General features: G+C 38.2%; 1 pseudogene; it reads right to left on the reverse strand.

Moving 5' to 3' along the window:
• Positions 1-4,077: 4,077 nt before the first annotated feature.
• LOC115501271 overlaps positions 4,078-27,001 on the reverse strand; it is a 138,506-nt pseudogene continuing 115,582 nt past the window's right edge.

Genomic DNA, 27,001 nt, shown 5'->3' on the forward strand with positions numbered 1-27,001 from the left:
TCTTATTCAATCTTACATAGTTTTTTAAACATTTTTGAATAAAATAATCTTGGAAACTTTCATTCTTTTATTTAATTTCCCAGAATACAATATAAAATGCATATGTTCTGGCTTGCATTGTGTCCCCACCAAAGAACATATTGAAGTCCTAGCCTTAGTACCCGTGAATATAATAATAATCAAATTAAGACAAAGTCTTTAGGGTGGTCTCTAATACAATATAAGTGGTGACCTTATAAAACGAAGAAAAGACATAGATACAAGCACACAGACAGGAGATTGCTGTGTGAAGACGCAGACATACAAAGGACTGTTTGCCACATGACAACAGAGGGAAAAATTGAAATTATGTAGCCGTAAACCAAAAAACAGCAAGGACTGCGAGCAGCAGAAGCTAGGGAAGAGGATGTGGCCTTCCCAACTTCTTGATTTGGGATTTCTAACTCCCAGGGGGATGAGAGAATAAATTTCTGTTGTTTTAAGCCATCTAATATGTCGTAGTTTATTGTAACAGCCCTAGGGACTAATAAAGATCTTGGTACTGGAAAATGGCACACTGCTGTAACACATAACAAAAAAAAAAAAAATTGAAAGTGGCTTTGGAATTGGGTAATGGGTAGAGAGTAGAAGAGTTTTTGAGGTGCACACTAGAAAAAGTTAAGTTTGCCTTGAAGAAACTGTTGGTAAAAATATGAATTAAAGGTACTACTCGCAGGATCTCAAAATGAAATGAAAAACATGATTTCAGACAATGAAGTAAACATGATCCTTGTTATAAAGTAGCAGGGAGCTTGATGATTTAGAAAGTTGACAGCCTATCCATATTTTAAAAATCCAAATGTGTGCTCTGGAGAAAAACTACAAAAGTGTTCCTGGTTACACTTTTGCTAGAAGGATTGGGTACATGACAGGGATCCAGTCAACGGTCAGCAGAAATGCTTCCACTTGGACTGAAGAGGACAGAGATGGAAAAGAAAGAAGGAAGATGCTGGACTTCTGGAATATTCCACACAGAGCTCCTCAGCTGCAAATACATGTTACCCTTCAAGAAAAGTGAAGAAAGACTTACAGAGTAGCTCAGAGTCCAGAGAGACCTTGAAAGGTTGAGACAGTGGGGTGGATACTGCTGTGAGCTCAGAGGGCAGAGATAGTGCCATGGAGGACTGAGTGTGTGGGACTGTCCTCATAGGGCCCAATAGACAGAGCCACAGTGGATTGCTCTCAGGCCTTGAAATTTAATGGAATTTGCTGTGATAGGTTTTAGGCTTGCTTGGGACCTGTAAGCTTTTTTTTTTTTTTTCTTTTTTCTTAAAACTTGTTCCTTTTGGATATGAATGTGACTCTTATGTCTAGACCACCATTACATTTTGAAAATTGATCATTTGTTTTCTCTGTTTTAAATGTCCAGAGATGGAGAGGACTTTTACCCCAGGATGGACCATATCCATCATCTCACTTATACATAATTTAGATGCTTTAGATGATGAGATTGGGACTTTTTGTGTTAACTATATTTAGGTGAAATTTTAGGTTTAGAGGTAATAAGAGAAAAGGCTAATGCTTTGGAAGATGTTGGAATGGGGTAAATGTATTTTGCACATGGGAAAGTTACAGTTTGGGGGAAGTGGACACAAAGAGGATGATTGTGGGTTGGTTTGTGTCACCCCAAAAGTTCAGCAGCACATGGAACATTGACCAATGTAGAACACATCTTAACCAATTTGCAATAGAAATCGCAGACTGTCTTCTCTCAGACCACAATGAAATTGAACTAGAAATCAAAAACAGAACTAAAACTGGAAAATCCCCAAATATGTGAAGATTAAATAACACACTTCTAAGTAACACATGGGCCAAAGAAGAAATTATAAGAGCAATTTTTAAATAATTTGAACTAAACGAAAATGAAAACATAGATTTTCAGAATTTATGGGGTACAGTAAAAGCAGTGCTTAAAGGGAAATTTGTAGCATTGAATGTATCTAATAGAAAACAAGAAAGATCTAAAATAAGTAATCCGAACTTCCTTCCACCTTACAAAAGTGGAAAAAAAGAGCAAATTAAATCCAAAATAGGCAGAAGCAAGTAAGTAGTAAAAACTCGAGTAAAAAAATAATGAAATTGAAAACAAATCAATAGAAAAAGAAAACAATATCAAACACTGTTTCTTTGAAAAGATTAATAAATTTGAGGAGACTCTAGCCAGGCAAATTAAGAAAAAAAGAAAAGGAAAAGAAACTGTAAGTATCAGAGATGAAGGAGAAGGCAGCACGGCATATTCGATGGACATTAAAAAAATATAATAAGAGAATACTGAGACAAACTCTATGGCCACAAGTTTAATAACTTATGAGAAGGACCAGTTCCTTCAAAGATAGAATTCACTAAAGTTTACACAAAAAATAATACATAGTGTGAATAGCCCTATATCTATTAAAGAATACAAAATAATAACTAATAACCTTGCAAAATAGAAAGCACCAATCCTGGATAGGTTCCCTGGTGAATTTTACCACACATTTAAGAAAAAAACATTATATGAATTTTCTATAATATTTTTAGAGGATAGAATCAGAGGGCATACTTCCTAACTCATTTTATAAGAACAGCATTACTCAGATACCTAAACCAAAGACATTACAAGAAAACTACAATATCTCTAATGAATATAGATGCAAAAATTTGCAATAAAATGCTGGTAAATCATATCCAAAAATGTATAAAAATCATTCTACATGATCAACCAATTGGATTTATCCCAGGTGTGCAATGAATTTTCAACAATTGAAAATTATTGTAATCTATCACATCACAGTCTAAAGAAGAAAAATCACATGATCATATCATTAGATGAAGAAAATGCCTTTACAAAATCCAATACTCCTTCATGCTTAAAAATTCTCAGTAAACTAGGAATAGAAGAGGACTTCTTCAACTTGATAAAGAAAAAATTGATTAAAAAAAAAACAACTTGCAGCTAGTATCATATTAAATTTTGAGAGACTTGAAACTTTCCCAGTAACGTAAGTAACAAGGTATGGATGTTCCTTCTCACCACTGTTTTTCAGTATTATACTAGAAGTCCCAGATAACGTAGTAAGACAAGAAAAGCAAGCAAAATGTATGCAGAATTTAAAAGAAGAAAATACAGCTGTTTTTCTTTGCAAATAACATGATCATTTATGTAGAAAATCTTAAAAATATACAAAAAGCTTCTTGGGCTGATAAGTGATTATAGCACAGATGCAAGATGCTAGGTTAATATAAAAAAGTTAATTGTGTTCCTATATAGTGGCAGTGAGCAAGTGGTATTTGAAATATAAAAAAATCACAATATAATTTACATTAATGTACAAAAATGAAACAATTAGGTAGAAATCTAACAAAATATGTATACATACATATAAGGAAAACTACACAACTCTAATGGAACCTATCAAAGAATAACTCAATAAATAGATATTCTATGTTCATGGATGTCATCATTCCCAGCTACACTCCCTACTACAAGTTATAGCAATCAGGACAGTGTGATGTTGGCAAAATAAAAGATAAATAGGTCACTGGAACAGAATAGAGACCCAGAATTAGACCCCTGTAAATAGAGTCCACTCATCTTTCACCAAGGCACAGAGAGAAGACAATAGAGCAAGGATTTTCTTTTCAATGGATGGTGCTGAAACAACTCATCACCCATATGCAAAAACATGAATTTCTACACAGACTTAATAACTTTCACAACCTTTAAAAATATGGTTTAATTATAACCCAGTGATAGAATTTAGTAAACTTGAGAACAGAAGTACCAGTGTTGTAGATTGACAAATACTTTAAGTTATGACAGCCTATTTGAACACAAAATCAGGAAATAGCATACTAACAAAATGATACAACCATGTATACATACATCTGCTTATTAAACACTGAAGTAAAAGAACTGTACCATTTTGCAGTCTTCAGAGGTGTTTGGTGTTTTACTCTGTTCTGATAAAAGCAATTTGAATGTTTGCATAGAGATATAAAAACTTAATATTGAACTGAAAATTGGTTACACATCTGCATTTTTAAAAATTTGAATTAAATTTTCTCCCTTGCTGGTGGTTTAGTAGAATCTTACTTTGGAGCAGGAAAACATTGATGATACAGATTTTTTTTATCAGTTGCTGCCATACTATAAAGCTTATAAAAAGGCCAAGTCCCACAAGGGTGTACCTACCTGATCTCTTACAGCACCCAGCTGTTGGTATTCTCCAGAGTAGCAAATATATGCCCTGGAGCACAGGGTGATAAGGGTCAATTCCATTATCATATTGCATAGTTGAGCTGTAATGTCCAAACCAATGAATCTAGTTAAACCAGCAATCGCTCATATGATAAAGATGACAATAAACAGGGTGGTGTGGTATGAGCTGTATGGAAGATATTTTGCTATTATTATGCTTGATAATAGATGTAGAGTTTATGTTTTACTCCCTAACTGCTGCTAATAACAGTAGCTACATTCTTCTTCATACATCTTTTTCACCCTTCAATATAGTTTTACAAATTCTTCCTTAAGCTCCAGATATTTGGTCTGCAAGTCAGTTGGGACCAGAAATGGTTTCTTGTAACCACAAATCTTGTTGTGTTGTATGTGCCTTTACCAGTTGCTATGGACACTAAATTGTTAGTTTCTGCTGTGGCCTATACATGGATTTGGGATTTGGTAATTCTTCACCTTGATAGATTTTTATATAAACCTTGAAGTAGTCTGCCAGACCTTGGAAACTGATTTTATTCCCTTTGAATTCTTTTTTTCCCTTTATTTACATTTTCTTTCTTTTTTTTAAAATATAATTTATTGTCAAATTTGCTAACATACAGTGTGTAAAGTGTGCTCTTGGTTTTTGGAGTAGATTTCTGTGGTTTATCACTTGCATAAAACTCCAAATGTTTATCCCACCAATTGCCCCCATCAATGCTCATCACCCATTTTCCCCTCTCCCACAGTCCCCCATCAACCCTCAAATTGTTCTTTGTATTTAAGAGTCTCTTATGGTTTGCCTCACTCTGTCTCTGTTTGTAACCATTTTTTTTTCCCCTTTCTCTTTCCCCCATGGTCTTTTGTTAAATTTCTCAAGATCCACATATGAGTGAAAATATATGATATGTCTCTTTCTCTGAGTTATTTCACTCAGTGTAATACCTTCCAGTTCCATCCACGTTGCTGCAAATGGCCAGATTACATTCTTTCTCATTGCCAAGTAGTATTCCATTGTATATATATAAACCGCATCTTCTTTATCCACTTGTCAGTTGATGGACATTTAGGCTCTTTCCATAATTTGGCTATTGTTGAAAGCACTGCTATAAACATTGGGTACATGTACCCCTATACATTAGCACTGTTGTATCCTTTGGATAAATTCCTAGTAGTGCTGTTGCTGGGTTATAGGGTTAATTCTGTTTTTTAATTTTTTGAGGAAGCTCCACATGGTTTTCCAGAGCAGCTGCACCAGTTTGCATTCCCACTAACAGTGCAAGAGAGTTCCCATTTCTCCACATCCTTGCCAGCATCTGTAGTTTCCTGATGTGTTCATTGTAGCCACTCTGACTGGCGTGAGGTGGTGTCTCAGTGTGGTTTAGATTTGTATTTCCCTGATGATGAGTGACGTTGAGCATCTTTCCATGTGCCTGTTGGCCATCTGGATGTCTTCTTTGGAAAAGTGTCTATTCATGTCTTCCACCCATTTCCTCACTGGATTATTTGTTTTTCAGGTGTTGAGTTTAAGAAGTTCTTTATAGATTCTGGATACTAACCCTTTATTTCATATGTCATTTGCAAATAACTTTTCCTGTTCCGTCAGTTGCCTTTTACTTTTGTTGATTGTTTCCCTTGCAGTGCAGAAGATTTTCATCTTGATGAGGTCCCAATAGTTCATTTTTGCTTTTAATTCCCTTGCTTTTGGATATGTGTCAAGCAAGAAATTGCTGCACTGAGGTCAAAGAGGTTGTTGCCTGCTTTCTCTTCTAGGGTTTTGATGGCTTCCTGTCTCACACTTAGGTCTTTCATCCATTTTGAGTTTATTTTTGTGAATGATGTAAGAAAGTGGTCTAGTTTAATTCTTCTGCATGTTGCTATCCAGTTCTCCCAGCACCATTTGCTAAAGAAACTGTCTTTTTTTCCATTGGATATTCTTTCCTATTTTGTCAAAGATTAGTTGGCTATACATTCGTGGGTCCAATTCTGGAGTCTCTCTTCTATTCCATTGGTCAATGGGTCTGTTTTTCTGCAGTACCATACTATCTTGATGATTACAGCTTTGTAGTAGAGGCTAGAGTCTGGGATTGTGATGCCTCCCGCTTTGGTTTTTTCTTTTGGTATTACTTTGGCTATTGAGGGTCTTTTGTGGTTCCATATGAATTTTAGGATCGTTTATTCTAGCTTTGAGAAGAATGCTGTTGCAATTTTGATTGGGATTGCATTGAATGTGTAGATTGCTTTGGGTAGTATCGACATTTTAACAATATTTATTCTTCTAATCCATGAGCATGGAATATTTTTCCATTTCTTTGTGTCTTCAATTTTCTTCATAAATTTTCTATAGTTTTCAGTATACAGATCTTTTACATATTTGGTTAGGTTTATTCCTAGGTATTTTTTGGTTCTTGGTGTAATTGTAAATGTCATCAATTTCTTGATTTCTCTTTCTGTTGTTTCATTATTTGTGTATAGAAATGCAACAAATTTCTGTACGTTGATTTTGCACCCTGCAATTTTGCTGAATTCAAATATCAGTTCTAGCAGCCTTTTGGTGGAGTCTTTTGGGTTTTCCATGTAGAGTATCGTGTCATCTGTGAAAAGTGAAAGTTTGACTTCTTTGCCAGTTTTGATGCCTTTTATTTCCTTTTTTTGTCTAATTGCTGACGCTAGGAATTCCAACACTATGTTAAACAACACTGGTGAGAGTGGACATCCCTGTCGTATTCCTGATCTCAGGAGGAAAGCTGTTAATTTTTCTTCATTGAGGATGATATTAACTGTGGGCTTTTCATATATGGTTTTTTTTTTATATGAAATTTATTGACAAATTGGTTTCCATTCAACACCCAGTGCTCATCCCAAAAGGTGCCCTCCTCAATACCCATCACCCACCCTCCCCTCCCTCCCACCCCCCATCAACCCTCAGTTTGTTCTCAGTTTTTAACAGTCTCTTATGCTTTGGCTCTCTCCCACTCTAACGTCCTTTTTTTTTTGTTTGTTTTTTTCCTTCTCCTCCCCCATGGGTTCCTGTTAAGTTTCTCAGGATCCACATAAGAGTGAAAACATATGGTATCTGTCTTTCTCTGTATGGCTTATTTCACTTAGCATCACACTCTCCAGTTCCATCCACGTTGCTACAAAAGGCCATATTTCATTTTTTCTCATTGCCACGTAGTATTCCATTGTGTATATAAACCACAATTTCTTTATCCATTCATCAGTTGATGGACATTTAGGCTCTTTCCATAATTTGGCTATTGTTGAGAGTGCTGCTATGAACATTGGGGTACAAGTGCCCCTATGCATCAGTACTCCTGTATCCCTTGGATAAATTCCTAGCAGTGCTATTGCTGGGTCATAGGGTAGGTCTATTTTTAATTTTCTGAGGAACCTCCACACTGCTTTCCAGAGCGGCTGCACCAATTTGCATTCCCACCAACAGTGCAAGAGGGTTCCCGTTTCTCCACATCCTCTCCAGCATCTATAGTCTCCTGATTTGCTCATTTTGGCCACTCTGACTGGCGTGAGGTGATACCTGAGTGTGGTTTTGATTTGTATTTCCCTGATAAGGAGCGACGCTGAACATCTTTTCATGTGCCTGTTGGCCATCTGGATGTCTTCTTTAGAGAAGTGTCTATTCATGTTTTCTGCCCATTTCTTCACTGGGTTATTTGTTTTTCGGGTGTGGAGTTTGGTGAGCTCTTTATAGATTTTAGATACTAGCCCTTTGTCCGATATGTCATTTGCAAATATCTTTTCCCATTCCGTTGGTTGCCTTTTAGTTTTGTTGGTTGTTTCCTTTGCTGTGCAGAAGCTTTTTATCTTCATAAGGTCCCAGTAATTCACTTTTGCTTTTAATTCCCTTGCTTTGGAGATGTGTCGAGTAAGAGATTGCTACGGCTGAGGTCAGAGAGGTCTTTTCCTGCTTTCTCCTCTAAGGTTTTGATGGTTTCCTGTCTCACATTTAGGTCCTTTATCCATTTTGAGTTTATTTTTGTAAATGGTGTGAGAAAGTGGTCTAGTTTCAACCTTCTGCATGTTGCTGTCCAGTTCTCCCAGCACCATTTGTTAAAGAGGCTGTCTTTTTTCCATTGGATGTTCTTTCCTGCTTTGTCAAAGATGAGTTGGCCATACGTTTGTGGGTCTAGTTCTGGGGTTTCTATTCTATTCCATTGGTCTGTGTGTCTGTTTTTGTGCCAATACCATGCTGTCTTGATGATGACAGCTTTGTAGTAGAGGCTAAAGTCTGGGATTGTGATGCCTCCTGCTTTGGTCTTCTTCTTCAAAATTCCTTTGGCTATTCGGGGCCTTTTGTGGTTCCATATGAATTTTAGGATTGCTTGTTCTAATTTCGAGAAGAATGCTGCTGCAATTTTGATTGGGATTGCATTGAATGTGTAGATAGCTTTGGGTAGTATTGACATTTTGACAATATTTATTTTTCCATTCCATGAGCAGGGAATGTCTTTCCATTTCTTTAAATCTTCTTCAATTGCCTTCATAAGCTTTCTATAGTTTTCAGCATACAGATCCTTTACATCTTTGGTTAGATTTATTCCTAGGTATTTTATGCTTCTTGGTGCAATTGTGAATGGGATCAGTTTCTTTATTTGTCTTTCTGTGGCTTCATTGTTAGTGTATAAGAATGCAACTGATTTCTGTACATTGATTTTGTATCCTGTGACTTTGCTGAATTCATGTATCAGTTCTAGCAGACTTTTGGTGGAGTCTATCGGATTTTCCATGTATAATATCATGTCATCTGCAAAAAGTGAAAGCTTGACTTCATCTTTGCCAATTTTGATGCCTTTGATATCCTTTTGTTGTCTGATTGCTGATGCTAGAACTTCCAGCACTATGTTAAACAACAGCGGTGAGAGTGGGCATCCCTGTCGTGTTCCTGATCTCAGGGAAAGAGCTCTCAGTTTTTCCCCGTTGAGGGTGATGTTAGCTGTGGGCTTTTCATAAATGGCTTTTATGATCTTTAAGTATGTTCCTTCTATCCCTACTTTCTCAAGGGTTTTTATTAAGAAAGGGTGCTGGATTTTGTCAAAGGCCTTTTCTGCATCGATTGACAGGATCATATGGTTCTTCTCTTTTTTTTTGTTAATGTGATGGATCACGTTGATTGATTTGCGAATGTTGAACCAGCCCTGCATCCCAGGAATGAATCCCACTTGATCATGGTGAATAATTCTTTTTATATGCTGTTGAATTTGATTTGCTAGTATCTTATTGAGAATTTTTGCATCCATATTCATCAGGGATATTGGCCTGTAGTTCTCTTTTTTGACTGGGTCTCTGTCTGGTTTAGGAATCAAAGTAATACTGGCTTCATAGAATGAGTCTGGAAGTTTTCCTTCCCTTTCTATTTCTTGGAATAGCTTGAGAAGGATAGGTATTATCTCTGCTTTAAACGTCTGGTAGAACTCCCCTGGGAAGCCATCTGGTCCTGGACTCTTATTTGTTGGGAGATTTTTGATAACCGATTCAATTTCTTCCCTGGTTATGGGTCTGCTCAAGCTTTCTCTTTCCTCTTGATTGAGTTTTGGAAGAGTGTGGGTGTTCAGGAATTTGTCCATTTCTTCCAGGTTGTCCAATTTGTTGGCATATAATTTTTCATAGTATTCCCTGATAATTGTTTGTATCTCTGAGGGATTGGTTGTAATAATTCCATTTTCATTCATGATTTTATCTATTTGGGTCATCTCCCTTTTCTTTTTGAGAAGCCTGGCTAGAGGTTTGTCAATTTTGTTTATTTTTTCAAAAAACCAACTCTTGGTTTCGTTGATCTGCTCTACAGTTTTTTTAGTTTCTATATTGTTTATTTCTGCTCTGATCTTTATTATTTCTCTTCTTCTGCTGGGTTTAGGCTGCCTTTGCTGTTCTGCTTCTATTTCCTTTAGGTGTGCTGTTAGATTTTGTATTTGGGATTTTTCTTGTTTCTTGAGATAGGCCTGGATTGCAATGTATTTTCCTCTCAGGACTGCCTTTGCTGTGTCCCAAAGCGTTTGGATTGTTGTATTTTCATTTTCGTTTGTTTCCATATATTTTTTGATTTCTTCTCTAATTGTCTGGTTGACCCACTCATTCGTTAGTAGGGTGTTCTTTAACCTCCATTCTTTTGGAGGTTTTCCAGACTTTTTCCTGTGGTTGATTTCAAGCTTCATAGCATTGTGGTCTGAAAGTATGCATGGTATAATTTCAATTCTTGTAAACTTATGAAGGGCTGTTTTGTGACCCAGTATATGATCTATCTTGGAGAATGTTCCATGTGCACTCGAGAAGAAAGTATATTCTGTTGCTTTGGGATGCAGAGTTCTAAATATATCTGTCAAGTCCATCTGATCCAGTGTCTCATTCAGGGCCCTTGTTTCTTTATTGACCGTGTGTCTAGATGATCTATCCATTTCTGTAAGTGGGGTGTTAAAGTCCCCAGCAATTACCACATTCTTATCAATAAGGTTGCTTCTGTTTATGAGTAATTGTTTTATATATTTGGGGGCTCCGGTATTCGGCGCATAGACATTTATAATTGTTAGCTCTTCCTGATGGATAGACCCTGTAATTATTACATAATGCCCTTCTTCATCTCTTGTTACAGCCTTTAATTTAAAGTCTAGTTTGTCTGATATAAGTATGGCTACTCCAGCTTTCTTTTGGCTTCCAGTAGCATGATAAATAGTTCTCCATCCCCTCACTCTCAATCTAAAGGTGTCCTCAGGTCTAAAATGAGTCTCTTGTAGACAGCAAATAGATGGGTCTTGTTTTTTTATCCATTCTGATACCCTATGTCTTTTGGTTGGCGCATTTAATCCATTTACATTCAGTGTTATTATAGAAAGATATGGGTTTAGAGTCATTGTGATGTCTGTATGTTTTATGCTTGTAGTGATGTCTCTGGTACTTTGTCTCACAGAGTCCCCCTTAGGATCTCTTGTAGGGCTGGTTTAGTGGTGACAAATTCCTTCAGTTTTTGTTTGTTTGGGAAGACCTTTATCTCTCCTTCTATTCTAAATGACAGACTTGCTGGATAAAGGATTCTCGGCTGCGTATTTTTTCTGTCTAGCACACTGAAAATCTCGTGCCAATTCTTTCTGGCCTGCCAAGTTTCAAAAGAGAGATCAGTCACGAGTCTTATAGGTCTCCCTTTATATGTGAGGGCACGTTTACCCCTTGCTGCTTTCAGAATTTTCTCTTTATCCTTGTATTTTGCCAGTTTCACTATGATATGTCGTGCAGAAGATCGATTCAAGTTACGTCTGAAGGGAGTTCTCTGTGCCTCTTGGATTTCAATGCCTTTTTCCTTCCCCAGTTCAGGGAAGTTCTCAGCTATTATTTCTTCAAGTACCCCTTCAGCACCTTTCCCTCTCTCTTCCTCCTCTGGGATACCAATTATGCGTATATTATTTCTTTTTAGTGTATCACTTAGTTCTCTAATTTTCCCCTCATACTCCTGGATTTTTTTATCTCTCTTTTTCTCAGCTTCCTCTTTTTCCATAACTTTATCTTCTAGTTCACCTATTCTCTCCTCTGCCTCTTCCATCCGAGCCGTGGTGGTTTGCATTTTGTTTTGCATTTCCTTTAAAGCGTTTTTCAGCTCCTCGTGACTGTTCCTTAGTCCCTTGATCTCTGTAGCAAGAGATTCTCTGCTGTCCTGTATGCTGTTTTCCAGCCCAGCGATTAATTTTATGACTATTATTCTAAATTCACTTTCTGTTATATTATTTAAATCCTTTTTGATCAGCTCATTAGCTGTTGTTATTTCCTGGAGATTCTTCTGAGGGGAATTCTTCCGCTTGGTCATTTTGGATAGTCCCTGGTGTGGTGAGGGCCTGCAGGGCACTTCCCCTGTGCTGTGGTGTATAACTGGAGTTGGTGGGCGGGGCCGCAGTCAGTCCTGATGTCTGCCCCCAGCCCACCGCTGGGGCCACAGTCAGACTGGTGTGTGCCTTCTCTTCCCCTCTCCTAGGGGCGGGATTCACTGTGGGGTGGCGTGGCCCGTCTGGGCTACTTGCACACTGCCAGGCTTGTGATGCTGGGGATCTGGCGTATTAGCTGGGGTGGGAAGGCAAGGTGCACGGCGGGAGGAGGGGCAGGCTTAGCTCGCTTCTCCTTAGGTGATCCACTTCAGGAGGGGCCCTGTGGCAGCCGGAGGGAGTCAGATCCGCTGCCGGAGGTTTGGCTCCGCAGAAGCACAGAGTTGGGTGTTTGCGCGGAGCGAGCAATTTCCCTGGCTGGAACCGGTTCCCTTTGGGATTTTGGCTGGGGGATGGGCGGGGGAGATGGTGCTGGCGAGCGCCTTTGTTCCCCGCCAAACTGAGCTCTGTCGTCCGGGGGCTCCTCAGCTCACCCTCCCTTTGTCCTCCGGCCTTCCCGCTTTCCGAGCAGAGCTGTTAACTTATGACCTCCCAGAGGCTAAGTCGCGCTTGCTGTGGGAACACAGTCCGTCAGGCCCCTCCGCTTTTGCAAGCGGGACTCGGGGGCTCTGCTTGGCTGGCGAGCCGCCCCTCCGCCCCGGCTCCCTCCCGCCAGTCCGTGGAGCGCGCACCGCCTCGCTGCCCTTCCTACCCTCTTCTGTGGGCCTCTCATCTGCACTTGGGTCAGGTGACTCCGTTCTGCTAATCCTCTGGCGGTTTTCTGGGTTATTTAGGCAGGTGTAGGTGGAATCTATGTGATCAGCAGGACGCGCGGTGAGCCCAGCGTCCTCCTACGCCTCCATCTTCCCAGTCATATATGGTTTTTATGATGTTTAGATATGTTCCTTCTGTTCCAACTTTCTTGAGGGTTTTTACCAAGAAAGGATGCTGGGTTTTGTCAAATGCTTTTTCTGCATCTATTGATGGGATAATATGTTTTTTTATGGTTTCTTTTACTAATGTGATGTATCACATTGGTTGATTTGTGAATATTGAACTAGCCCTGTAGCCCAGAATGAATCCCACTTGATGGTGGTGAATAATTCTTTTTCTATGCTTTTGAATGTTATTTGCTGGTATCTTGTGGAGAGATTTTGCATCCATGTTCATGAGGGATATTGTAATTCTCCTTTTTTTGTGGGGTCTCTTTCTGGTTTGGAATCAAGGTAATGCTGGCTTCATAGAATGAGTCCAGCATTTTTTCTTCCATTTATATTTTTGGAATAACTTGAGAAGGGTAGGTATTAACTCTGCTTTAAATGTCTGGTAGAATTCCCCAGGTTAGCCATCTGGGCCAGTACTCTTATTTGTTGGGAGATTTCTGATAACTGATTCAATTTCTTGACTAGTTATGGGTCTGTTCAAATTTTCTATTTCTTCCTATTTGAGTTTTGGTAGCGTGTGGGTGTCTAGCAATTTGTCCATTTCTTCCAGGTTGGCCACTTTTTTGGCATATAATTTTTCATAGTATTCTCTGAGGGATTGATTGTGATAAATCCATTTTCATTCATGATTTTTATCAGTTGGGCCTTCTCTATTTTCTTTTTGAAAACTCTGGCAAGTGGTTTATCAATTTGTTTATTTTTTTCACAAACAAGCTCTTAATTTCATTGATCTGTTCTGGTTTTTCTTCTTTCCTTCCTTCCTTCCTTCCTTCCTTCCTTCCTTCCTTCCTTCCCTCTTTTTTTTGTATTCTGTATTTATTTCTGCTCTGATCTTCATTATTTTTCTTCTGCTGCTATCCTTGGGGTTTCTGTGTTGCTCTGCTTCTAGTTCCTTCAGGTGTGCTGTTAGATTTTGTATTTGGGAGTTTTCTTGCTTCTTGAGATAGGCCTGGATTACAATGTATTTTCCTCTTAGGACTGCTTTGCTGCATCCCAAAAGGTTTGGACTGTTGTGTTTTCATTTTCATTTGTTTCCATATATTTTTAAATTTATTCTTCAATTTCTGGTTGACCCATTCATTCTTCAGTAGGATGTTCTTCAACCTCCATCCATTTGGAGGTTTTATAAACTTTGCTCTGGTTGATTTCAAGTTTCATAGCATTGTGATCTGAAAATGTGCATGGTATGGTCTCAATTCTTTTATATTTATTGAGGGCTGTTTTGTGACCTAGTATGTGATCTATCTTGGAGAATGTTCCATGTGCACTCGAGAAGAATGTGTATTTGGTTGTTTTAGGATAAAAAGTTCTGAATATATCTGTCAAGTCCATCTGGTCCAGTGTATCATTCAGGGTCACTGTTTCTTTATTGATTTTCTGTCTGGATGATCCGTCCCCTGCAATTAACACATTCTTACCAGGCGTGGAGGGGTGTGGTTTGGTGTAGGCAGGTTCCACCTCCACTGGGGGCTCCTTGTCTAGTGCCCTGAGGCCCCACCTTGTTGGTGATGGGGAGAAAAATGGCGACACCCCAGTCTCCCTTCCATGGACCAGGTGTCCCAAACCACTCTGTTTAGGCTGTCTTCACAGTGCTGTGGCCACAAATGAGGCATTTTGTCCCACTTTGCTGACTCCCCCAATGTCCTAAAGAATTGAACCCCAGTGTCTTAAAGAATCCCACTGCAGGTTCCCTGGTTTCAGGGAAAAGCCATCCCACTTCACAGTGCCGCATGCGTGGTTTGTCCTGCTCCACTCACTCTCGCACCTCGCTGGCAATCGGGTGGGGTTTAAACCCCAGTGTCTTAGAGTATCCCATTCTGTGTGCCCCAGTACTGGGGAGTGCCACTCCACAAGGCTGATATTTTGCATCTGGCTGGCAGGAGCAGGCAGTCTTTGTCCTTTGAACAGATATATACCTTCTTCCCACAGCACTCCAGGAAGGGGATCACTTTTTCCCACTGCAGACTGTGCCTGTGAACTGGTTACTGAGCCCGGGGTGGCTTATCTCTTCCCCAGGTGTGTGAACTGGGCAGCTGGCCCCAACCTGGAGAAAGCCCCACAGTTAGAGATTGGATCTTTCTCTGTCCGGTAGGAGGTTTTTCTCTTGTGCAGACACAATCCTGCCCTTCCTCCGCCTCTCTTTCTATTCCCTTTGTCTCTCTATAGAAGGGGATCTCTCCCCTCTGTGTCTATGCAGCCCATTTTATCTCTCCCGGTTCAAAATCACGTACCTATGGCCCACCAGGTTGTCCCTGTGGGTCCCTTGAGATGTCTTTGTCCCTCGGAAGCCTGGACTGTTGGAATTCAAAGTCCTTTGGCCTCAACACTGCTGTGTTTGGGGGACAAGGGAACTTGGGTCTCCCTACTTCTCCACCATGTTGGATCTTTCCACCCTTTGATTTCTTTAAAATCTAGGCTCTCAGGACTAAGGCATACAAGAAATCTGTGTTTTCAAGTTTTGATGAATTCATCATCTATTTCTTTAAATTTTCTATCAAAGTATGGATTGGTAGCTATTAAACCAAGATGAGGTAGCAGAAAACAGTATGTTTTCAAACAGAGTAGATGTGTTTTCAAACATTCTGTAGTTATTCATGTTGGTTCTCTGAAAACTTGAGGAAGTTTTCCAAAAATCTGGTGCCACCATCAGCTTCCCCAAATTCATGCGGGGAACTTTAGTTCTCAAAGAAATAATATCAGGCCTTGAAATGGCTTCAGGAATATTCCCCCGTCAGTAATGTTTCCCAGCCATACTCATCAAAAAGCTGGAGATTCTGAAGATCATTCTCTTAGACATTTTAGAATTGGTTATATACCTGTATTAAGCTGGTCATTTTGCTGAGGGCAAATACTGTGGATGAATCTTTCAAATTGACTGTCAAAGGTTCCCTGAGCATCTATCAATAACACTGCAACCATTTTACCATCAGGCTTATTGAAAAGGAAGACGACGACTCCATATCTCAATTATTGTGCTCTCTCGTTAGACCTCTCTGTGAAAAACCAGTCAGTGGTTCATTATAATGTCCAATCCAATGAACTAATACCTGATTGTACATGTATTTCAACATGAACTCTTTCAGAAATGATTTTCCTTTCATAATGCTCCAGCAACAGATACAGCAATAATCTCTGTGACCCTGAAAGCCTCCAGGGGAAGCACTTGATTTAGTGTGATCTCATCTATCTCAGAGGAATGGTCATCTTTGACAATGAAGACTTGGACTGGTCCTACAGTGACAGAACCTCACCACCATCAGTGTTCAGACCACCATGGCCAGAAATTATAGGGACTAAAACAGCTCAGGTGGATTTTCAGGAAAAACAATAACAACAACAACAATAATATACGAATATAGCTCAGAAGAGGAGGATCCAGTGGAAAAGGCAGGACTTTTCACAAAAATTAACGCACAATGGATTCAAGACCTAAGTGTAAACAACAACAACAACAGCAACAACATAAAAATCCTAGAAGTTAACATACAGGAAAATATAGATGATTTTGAGTTTGACAATGACTTTTTAAATTCAAGGATGAAAGCATAATCCAGGAAAGCAAAAAAAAAAAAAAATAATTGGTAAACTGGAATTCAATAAAATGAAAAATTTCTGCTTTGCAAAATACATTGTCAAGAGAATGAAAAGAACAGTGACTGGGGGGAAAAATTCCCAAAGGATGTGTCTAATAAACGATTGTTATACAAAGTATGCAAAGAACTCTTAAAACTCAACAATAAGACTGGGGTACCTGGATGGCTCAGTTGGTTGAGCATCCGACTTTGGCTTAAATTATAATCTCACCGTTCATGAGTTCATGCCCTGTGTCTGGCTCTGTGTTGACAGTTTAGAGCCTGGAACCTGCTTCAGATTCTCTCTCTCTCTCTCTCTCTCTCTCTCTCTCTCTCTCTGCCCCTCCCCCAATGCTCCCTTTCTCAAATAAACATTAAAATTTTTTTCAAACATTAAAACAAACCTCAGCAATAAGAAAATAAACAACCTGATATAAAAACATGCCAGAGACCTTAATAGATAGCTCACCAAAGAAGATAGATGGATGACAAATAAGCATAAGAAAAGATGCTCCACATTGTGTATAATTAAAGGAATGCAAGTTCAGACAGCAATGAGATACCACGGCATACCTGGTAGAATGGCCAAACTCCAGAACACTGACAACACCAAATACTGGCAAGGATATGAGGTAACAGAAACTTGGATTCATCACTGTTGGGAATGTAAAATGGCACAGCTACTATGCCAAACAATTTGGTTGTTTCTTAAAAACTAAACATATTGTTACCATACGATCCACCAGTCATACTGCTTGGTATTTACCAAAAGAAGTTGAAATCCTATGTCCACACAAAAACATGCACTTGAATGTTTATACTATTTCTATTCATAATTGCTAAAACTTGTAACAACATTGACATCCCTTTGTAAGTGAATGGATAAAGTAGGTACATCTAGATGATGGAATGTTACTCACTAAAAAAGAAGTGAGCCATCAAGCCATGAAAAGACATGGAAGAAAATTAAATATATTACTAGGTAAACAAACCTGAGAAGACTACATACTGTGTGTTACTAACTGTATGACATTCGGGGTAAGGCAAAACTATGGAGACAGTGAAATGATCAGTGGTTGCCAGGGGTTAGAGAAGAGGGGATAAATAGAGTGTTAAAAATTCAGTGAAACTATTCTGTTTGATACTATAACGGTAGATACATGTTATGTGCCTTTGAACCCAAAGAATGCTCATGCCCAATGCCAGAAGTGAACCCTAATGTAAACTATGGGCTTTGGATAATAATGATGTACAATTCATCACTTGTAATAAATGCACCTCTTTGGTGGAGGATGCTGACAATGGGGGAGGCTATACATGTGTGGGGGAAGGAAGCTTATAGAAAAATCTCTGTACTTTCCACTCAGTTTTGCTTTGAACTTAAAACTGCTCTAAATATAAAGTCCATTAAAAACAAAAGTCTGCCAAATCTAGAAGAGAGAGCATGGCCATGTCAACACATTGATTTTGGCCTTCTAGCTCTGGAACTCTGAAAGGATAAATTTCTGTAGTTTTCTTTGGGCCACCTATTTTGTGTTATTTTTTCATAGTTTTGTTATAGTAGCCCTAGGAAACTAAGAATAAGCATAGATAAGTTATCCTGGATGGTTTGGTAATTCTCACCTACAAATATATCTGTCATGATGATGATGATGATAAGGATGATGATAATGATGATTGTTGGGAAATAGGTTCAAGAATTCCTTATACTTACATAAGTATACATATTACATAACTTACACATGCAAGTTAAAGATTACTGTCTGATTGTTTTCTCCACATTCACATGTGTAAGATCTTGTTTTCTTCGTGTCCACCATGTGTATCAGATCTTGTGAGCTCAATAAATATGGAGACAAATCCGTGTTTGGGGCTGTCCCAGACATTAGCCTCTCTTGTATTTAATTTTGCATCTGCTCTCTTGCTGGACAAGAGAGGACTCCAGACTAATCGTCTGCGACAGATGATGATGATTTAATGTAGGGTGGGGTGGAATGTTGCAATGGAAAACATGCCTTTACCATTCCAATTTACTTTATATTAATCTGTTCAAAGTTTGTTTGAATATTTGATGAAATTGTTATGTCATCTCGTTTCATTACATATTTATTAATAGAATATCAGTAGCAATGATAATGACCTCTTTTTGTTTAGCAGTTCTTCCTTTAGCTTATCTTTCCTGATAAATTTTCTCATATACAGCAAGGAGAAACAAGGGACATTCTTAACACTTTGGATGGAAAATGTTTAGGCAAAATTCTTTAGCACATTTTTTGTCTTACACATTACTATAGGCAACCATATTGCTGAGCTCAATTTTTGCATAAGATTTTCTTCATTTTCCTTTAAGTCTTTGTGTTCTAGGCACTTTAAACTTTTACCAGCATTCTGCTTGCTTCCAAAGTCATTCTCCTATTTTAGAATTTGTGTCATTGTAGCATCCCATTTCTTACATGCTGAATTTAGTTACGTATTATTTCATGAAAAAATGATCACAAATTTAGTAGCTTAAAACAACAAACATTTATTATTTTGCTGCGGTTGGATAACTCACTCCCTTGTCATATGGCCCTCTCTATTGGCTCTGAGTATCTTCACAACATGGCAGCTAGCTTGCTTCCCTCAGGAAGAATGATCCAAAGGACAGGACCTAACGTCATTTTCAAGTGATATGCCATCACCTCTGCTGTATTCTATAGTCACACAGATGAATCCTAGTACCATGTAGGAGATGACTTCATAAGGGTCTAGAAGCAAGAGTTGGGATAAGGGAATCTTTGGGTCTAGCTCCTACAGCTATTAAGATATAATCTCCATCAACACCATAGCGATTGGGCTTTGTCAAGATTATTAACATGAAGTCTGCTGGATCTTCATCTAATAGTGGTCAGTTGAAATGAATACATTGAGATTTATTATGTAATAGGAATTTCTGCAATTTGATTGTGTGGGTAATTGGTCCTTATAATCAAAACTAACAGACAAATGATTTAAAAATCTGTATCAATATGAGGTTTCACTTATAATATATTCCAACTATCCTGACACTTGAGGAAAACATTATAATGAAGATCATTTTTATAAGTGGCATCTTCTTAATCTTGGTTTCCAATGAAGCAAAAAATGGTATTGAAGGCCTTATTTGGACTAATGGTACAGTCCAGTTATTTCAATTAGAGTCATACAGCTACTAGTGAGCTGACTGTATTATTGGAACAGTCCCTTTAAACTACTGACCAAGTCTTGCCAGGCTCGGCAGGCAGCATCTAATGTGATTACCCCCTAATGTGTTACAGCTGTTAGGAAGTCTATAAAACAATTTTAACAGGGTTTAGAAATACCACTTCTATAAAATGGGCAGACATAAAGTTAATTCTTTAACGCATTTCATTAAGAGAAAAGTGTTTACTTTCCTCTCTGCAAACAATCCACTCATGAATCTGGAAAGTATCACCTGAGAATGCTACTGAAGTCAATAAGATCAAATAGAATAATGACAGGTATTGTGATGGAAATTCTACAAATTCTACTCCAAAATATATTCCCCTATAAGAGCTGCTATAAACTATGCTTGGATTTAGCCATCTTGGCAGAAGATTTAAAAAGAAAAGACACATTCACAGCTATGCAATTAGAGGAGAATCACACCAGCAATTAGTTGTAGAGTAGGTGTTACTTCTATGTTAGCATCTATTTTCAGTTATTTATGCTTTGGCTTTTTTCGTTGTTTCTTTCTTTCTGTGAGAGTTTGCCGTCAAACAGCACTGTCTGAGTTCATCTGTGATAGAGTCCCCGAATGCTCATGTTAGGAGGAATTTTAACCTAACCTTGCCAATTTCTGTTTAAGACTTTTTTTCCCCTTTGAATCAATTGAGGTTTACTTCTGGAATTTGAAGCCTCTTCTGAACTTAAATAGCTTTAGTGAAAGAACTCATTACCATCTGAGGGAGGACTTTCTACAACAAATCAACATGGTCAGTTATTCCTCAACTGGAGACTCAGTTTATCCACCTGAGTTTCTAAATGTTGACATAAACTCTACCTGTGTTAACATTTAGCCTGAGTCTCATTCCTTTTTCACAAGACAGTCCTTTAAATATTTATGATAGACCTTTTTGCCTTTTTGTAAGTGGAGTCACCTCATGAAACTGAAGAATACCATCATATTTTGACTTGCTTAATCAGGTTATCATTGATTTTCTTACGACAGGATTATATTTTTGTTTTTGTTTTTATTCTTTGTGCCCTTACAACATCAAGAAGCTGCTTGATTGCTGTATTTTTACATATCGTGAGAGATTTGGTCCTGGTGCCAATGACATTGAAGGGATAGCTTTAGTCAAAAAATTTTGGTAGTCTTCTACTACAATATACTTCTTAACCCATGGTGGCACATGGGGATGGCTGAATGAAATAATCTTGACAGTTTGCATGGTAATGGAAAACTGATGAGGGCAGATGTTGATTTGCAGAGTCATAAAATATAAGATCAAGAGGAAAGTCAAATCACATGTGAAGAATGTAGCTTTTTAAGGAATTGACATATCCAGAGTGATGTCAAAATGAGACAGGAAATTAAGATGGGGACTCTATAAGTTAAATAGTATATATGCACATATATTGGCATTGAAAAGCAGTTACTAACTTCTACAGTTACAAGAATCTGAGTAGTACTATTCGAGAATGTTGGGGACATTTTGGGGACATTTCTTCAATAGTTGAATGAGAACCTGGGGTAACAATGCATATTTAATTCATCCAATATTCAGTCACCAGGCATTTATCTCTTCCTTCTTTTGAGACAGGAAATGTTTTGGTAGCATGTTTTGGGTACACAATGCACAATTTTAGACAATGGCATAACCACAAATTTATTAAAGTACTACAATGATCATAAAGAAGGCACAGTATGCTGATTTTGAAGTTCCAAGAGGGCTTTATATCTAAACTATTTTATTGACTAGAAAATACATTTTATAATAATGATTATAAAAGTTTTATGAGATTGTTTTATGGTGTACATTTTTTATAACTTTAAAAATACCAATGAGAACTTGCATTTGCCAGCTTTTCTAGGGTTTGCATCCAGCGACTAGACCCTAATTTATATTTTACTTGCTCTAATTGGTTCTCCTCCAGATTCTTTGCTCTGGGTAAAATTTCAGATGTCACTGGAAGGGAAATCTGTAAGAATGTCATAGAAATGCAGAACTTTTCATGTAATCCAACTGAGTAGAGCCAGGCTAATCCTGTCAGTGAACTTTGTAAACAGAAAGTAGTGTATGTTAAATTTCAAGGACCATAGTAGTGAGGTGAGGCTACTAGGTTCATACTATAGAACTAAAAGCAAAGCACTGAAAAGGATTGCATTTTATAAGCCCCAAATAATAGCCACCAGCGGGAGTGATAATATAATTTTTAATGGGAAAAAAACCAACTTGTTTAGGAAAAAAGATATGTTTTTTTTGTTAACAGAGCTACTAGATATTATAAGAGTTGCTAAATGTTATTCTAGAATCCCCTTTAAAAATCATATTGTAGGGGCATCTGGGTGGCTCAGTCAATTGAGCGGCTGACCGTGGCTCAGGTCATGATCTTATGGTTCATGGGTTCAAGCCCCGCATCAGGCTCTATGATGACAGCTCAGAGCGTAGAGTCTGCTTCAGAGTGTCTCCCTCTCTGCCCTTCCCTTCTTGCACTCTGTCTCTCTCTCAAAAATAAATAAACATTTAAAAAGTTAAAAAAAAATCATATTATAACAGACTTCCATTTCCAGAAACATAGACTAGACATACTTTCTACTTTTCTTCCCTTTAAGTAAAGCCAAAAACCCTGGACATTTTATACAAAATAAACATTAGGGGGCGCCTGGGTGGCGCAGTCGGTTGAGCGTCCGACTTCAGCCAGGTCACGATCTCGCCGTCCGGGAGTTCGAGCCCCGCATCAGGCTCTGGGCTGATGGCTCGGAGCCTGGAGCCTGTTTCCGATTCTGTGTCTCCCTCTGTCTCTGCCCCTCCCCCGTTCATGCTCTGTCTCTCTCTGTCCCCCCAAAAAAAAAAAAAAAAAAAAAAGTTGGAAAAAAAAAAGAAAAAAAATTAAAAAAACAAACAAACAAACAAAAAAACAAAATAAACATTAGACTCTGAAAGTGGAGGGAAGAAGGCAGACTGGCTGAGGATCTTGGGACCCAGGGGAAAACACGGTGGTGAATTCCTTGGTTTTCTTTTTTTTTAAATTACATTTGTGTTTATTTGTTTATTTCATCTTTTTTTTTTTAATTCAAACTCAAGTTAACATACAGTGTAGTCTTGGTTTTAAGAGTAGAACACAGTGATTCATCTCTTACATATGACACCTAATGCTTATCCCAAAAAGTGCCCTTCTTAAAGCCCTTCAGCCATTTAGCCCATTCCCTCACCTCACCTCTCCTTCAGCAACCCTTCATTTGTTCTCTGGATTTGAGTGTTTCTTATGGTTTGCTCCTACTCTGCTTTTATCTTGTTTTTCCTTCCCTTCCCCTATCTGTTGTGTTTCTCAAATTCCACATATGAGTGAAATCATGTAATACTTGTCTTTCTCTAACTGACTCATTTCGCTTAGCCTTGGGCTTTCTTTATGAATCTCACCAGTGAGACTTAGAGGTAAAGAAGCCAGCAATCCAGGAAGGTCAGCAATCCAGGGGGCTGGGGGAGGAATAGCTAATTAGAATCCTTCTCTCTCAGGCCAGAGGAGTAGTAAAAGGAGAGCCTAACAAGAAAGAAAACTTTTAAGTTGGTCAGACACCACCAGAAAGACTGTAGTCCCACCCCCACCAGCAAAAGCCAAGCAGGGAGCCTAGACCACTACCTTATGAGGTAGTAATGAGGTGCTCTGACCCCCACCAGGGTAGTGTCAGAGGAGATAAAGTAGGAAATTGAATCTCTCATCCATGTCAGGCAGTAATGAGCTTCTTTCTCCCACTGTAGTCAGTGGAGACAATGCATGGAACCTGGACTTCCACTGCAAACCTGTGGTTTTAAAAAAGACTGGAGTAGATGTTCATTTACTTTGTTTTCCTTCCACACTTCACTTGGACCATAAAGATCTCCTGGTTTTTGGTTTTTTCTTATTTTTTAAAGATTTTTAAAATATAATTTATTATTAAAGTGGCTTTTATACAACACCCATTGCTCATCCCAACAAGTGCTCTCCTCACTGCCCATCACCCATTTTTCTCTCTTCCCCACCCCCCATCAACCCACAGTTTATTGTCTGTATTTAAGAGTCTCTTATGGTTTGCCTCCTTCCCTCTCTGTTTGTATCTTTTGTTTTCCTCTTCCCTTCCCCCTTGGTCTTCTATAAAATTTCTCAAGATCCACATATGAGTGAAAACATATGGTATCTGTCTTTCTCTGCCTGACTTATTTTGCTTAGCATAATACCCTCCATTTCCATCCACGTTGCTGCAAATGGCAGGATTTCAATCTTTCTCATTGCCACGTAGTATTCTATTGCATATATAAACCACATCTTTATCCATTCACCAGTTGTTAGACATTTAGGCTCTTTCCATAAATTGGCTATTGTTGAAATTGCTGCTCTAAACATTGGAGTACATATGCTGCTATGCATCAGCACTCCTGTATCTCTTCGGCAAATTCCTAGCAGTGCTATTGCTGGGTCATAGGGTAGTTCTGTTTTTAGTTTTTTGAGGAACCTCCACACTGTTTTCCAGAGTGGCTGTACCAGTTTGCATTCCCACCAACAGTGCAAGAGGGTTCCCATTTCTTCACATCCTCTTCAGCATCTATAGTCTCCTTATTTGTTCATTTTAGCCACTCTGACTGGCGTGAGGTGGTATCTCAGTGTGGTTTAGATTTCTATTTGCCTGATGACGAGTGACATTGAGCATCTTTTCATATTTCTGTTGGCCATCTGGATGTCTTTGGAAAAGTGTCTATTCATGTCTTCTGCCCATTTCTTCACTGGATTAATTGTTCTTCAGGTATGGAATTTGGTGAGTTCTTTATAGATTTTGGATACTAACCCTTTATCTGATAGGTCATTTGCAAATATCATTTGCCATTCTGTCAGTTGCCTTTTAGTTTTGTTGATTGTTTCCTTTGCAGTGCAAAGGATAAGTGCAAGCTTTTTATCTTGATGAGATCCCAGCCTTGTATATACAGATGAATTCTGTGGAGATCTTAAAAATCTCAATCTCCCAGCTGCACTTCAGACCAATTACAGTAGAGGGTGTAACCCAGGTGTTAGCATTTACATCTTCCATGGCATTTTGATGCACAGCTCCTGTTGAAGATCACTGCTTAGATGTTCTCTAAAATACCTCCTGTTTCATAAATTCTAAGATGCTTAGAATTCTCACATTGATTCTCCTAAAGATTGGAGAGGTTCAGTAAATTGTGTGTAATTATATATGGGGACCTGGGATTGATGCAGAAGCATTAATTTTGGACCTCTGCTTGCTGAGCTGAACAAATCATACCAACTCTTTAGGTGTCTACCCAATCTAACAGACAACACTCACACCCAGAAAAAAAAAGTATCACAGATTAATCTTATTTCTAGGGCAAATATTTTATGTAACCCAGGAAAGTCATTTTCTTATTCTGGGTCTCATTTTCTTTTTCCATCTATTACTCAACAGTACATACATACATTGAGATACTCATGTCAGATAGTTGTGATAAAGACAGTACCAGAAAATCAAAATAAAAGTATACAAAAATAAAAACCTACTATGAAAACATAAAAGGGCTTATGACTTCCACTTCAAATTCAGAAAGGTGGTCACAAATTTGAAATTCTTATTGCAATGCTTAAGTAAGAAACTTGTGCCCCTAGTCACTCTCCAAGGTCCAGATTACATGTCTCTGGTGAATCACAAGGTTGATAACTGCAAGTTTTATTGGTTCAATAACTAGCTATGAAAAGGCCTGCAATGGTCAGGAGCCAGTAGCAGAGCTCAGAGCCCAACAGTTTCTGTTATTTGTGTTCATACTTGTTCATTCTCTAGAGAAGGTCAGAATATTCTATACAAAACTGTGTTCAGTTCTCAAGTGTGAAACTTCCATGACTGGAAACACATCAAGGCATTTTGACAGCAGATAACTTTTTACCTCCTCTCTGAGGGATTCCTGTTCAGAACAAAAATGTAATATAGCTCAGAGTGTTATCAGAGCCATTATAAAATCCACTTGGGCATTCTGAGATTCATGCTTAATGCCTTTTTATAATTTGTGAGAATGTGTGCAGAGTCCTTATAGCATGCTAATAACATTGTATTATGCCGCCGTGCAGCACCACATTTCCCACTTACATAAGGACAAAGCTATGATGTCGAAGGCAAAGATGAAGACGAGAACTGCAAGTTAAAAAACAAGGCTTAATAGAGGCCATTGATGACTTGGGGGTAGAGTGATAAAAATTAAAAATATTAAAAACGTTTAGGCCTGTCTTAGAATGATATTCAAGCTGCATTGTCAAGGCAAGCTTAAAACAAAAACAAAAACAAGAAACAAACATTGTGTGAGATGTTTATTGACTTGCTGTAGGAAAAGACATTGAAATCAGTATATATTCCAAAAAGTGAAGTGTCTACTAAAATAGGCAGCCCGAGTTAGAACATCACCCATCTTCCATATGTGTGTGTTTTCCTTCCTCAAAAATATTACCTTTATAAGACAGAGACAACTTAAGCTGAAACAAATTTCTTGTGTCAACTGGACTTCAGTTTTATGACTTTGTCCTGAAGAATGAAATCAGACCTAAGTACTCGCTTTTGTTTTGTGACATTGCCCCTAATTTATTTAAATTTGATCATGTCACTTGGAGTTTAGTAAGGTCAATAATGAATCTATATGTGTTTCAATAATAGATTGATATGCTGATAATGAGAATGCGTCCTAAAGTGAAAGAAATTTCAGATGGACATTAAACATGCTGTTTTCTGATACTTACGAAACAGTGTTTCTTTCACAGAAGTAATGATGAGAATGGCATGGTTACGTGAAGAATAGAATGCAGAATAAGTGAAGAGTAAATCATCATCTATTTCATAAACAAAAACCAGGATTGATGATAAGTAAATCCATGATACTTGAGTTTTACTTTTGAAAGGAATATAAAATGTTACAACTGTCTCAGGAATTCACGTAGACACTCAGTAGGACTTGAGAGAGAAATAATAATTATACAAAATAGTGTTTTATTGGGTAAATGTTTCTTTGTTGAACTGTTATACCTGAGTGAGAAATAATGGCACCTGTTTTGTTTATATTCATTATTGTCTACTTTGAGGTGGCATCGTGCCAGCATTGTAGGGAAAACCTGGTGATTATTCTCTAAATTGCATCCATTATATTATGAAATCACCTCTTCTACTAC

Source organism: Lynx canadensis, chromosome A2 (genome assembly GCF_007474595.2).
Source record: "Lynx canadensis isolate LIC74 chromosome A2, mLynCan4.pri.v2, whole genome shotgun sequence".
Lineage (NCBI taxonomy): Eukaryota > Metazoa > Chordata > Mammalia > Carnivora > Felidae > Lynx > Lynx canadensis.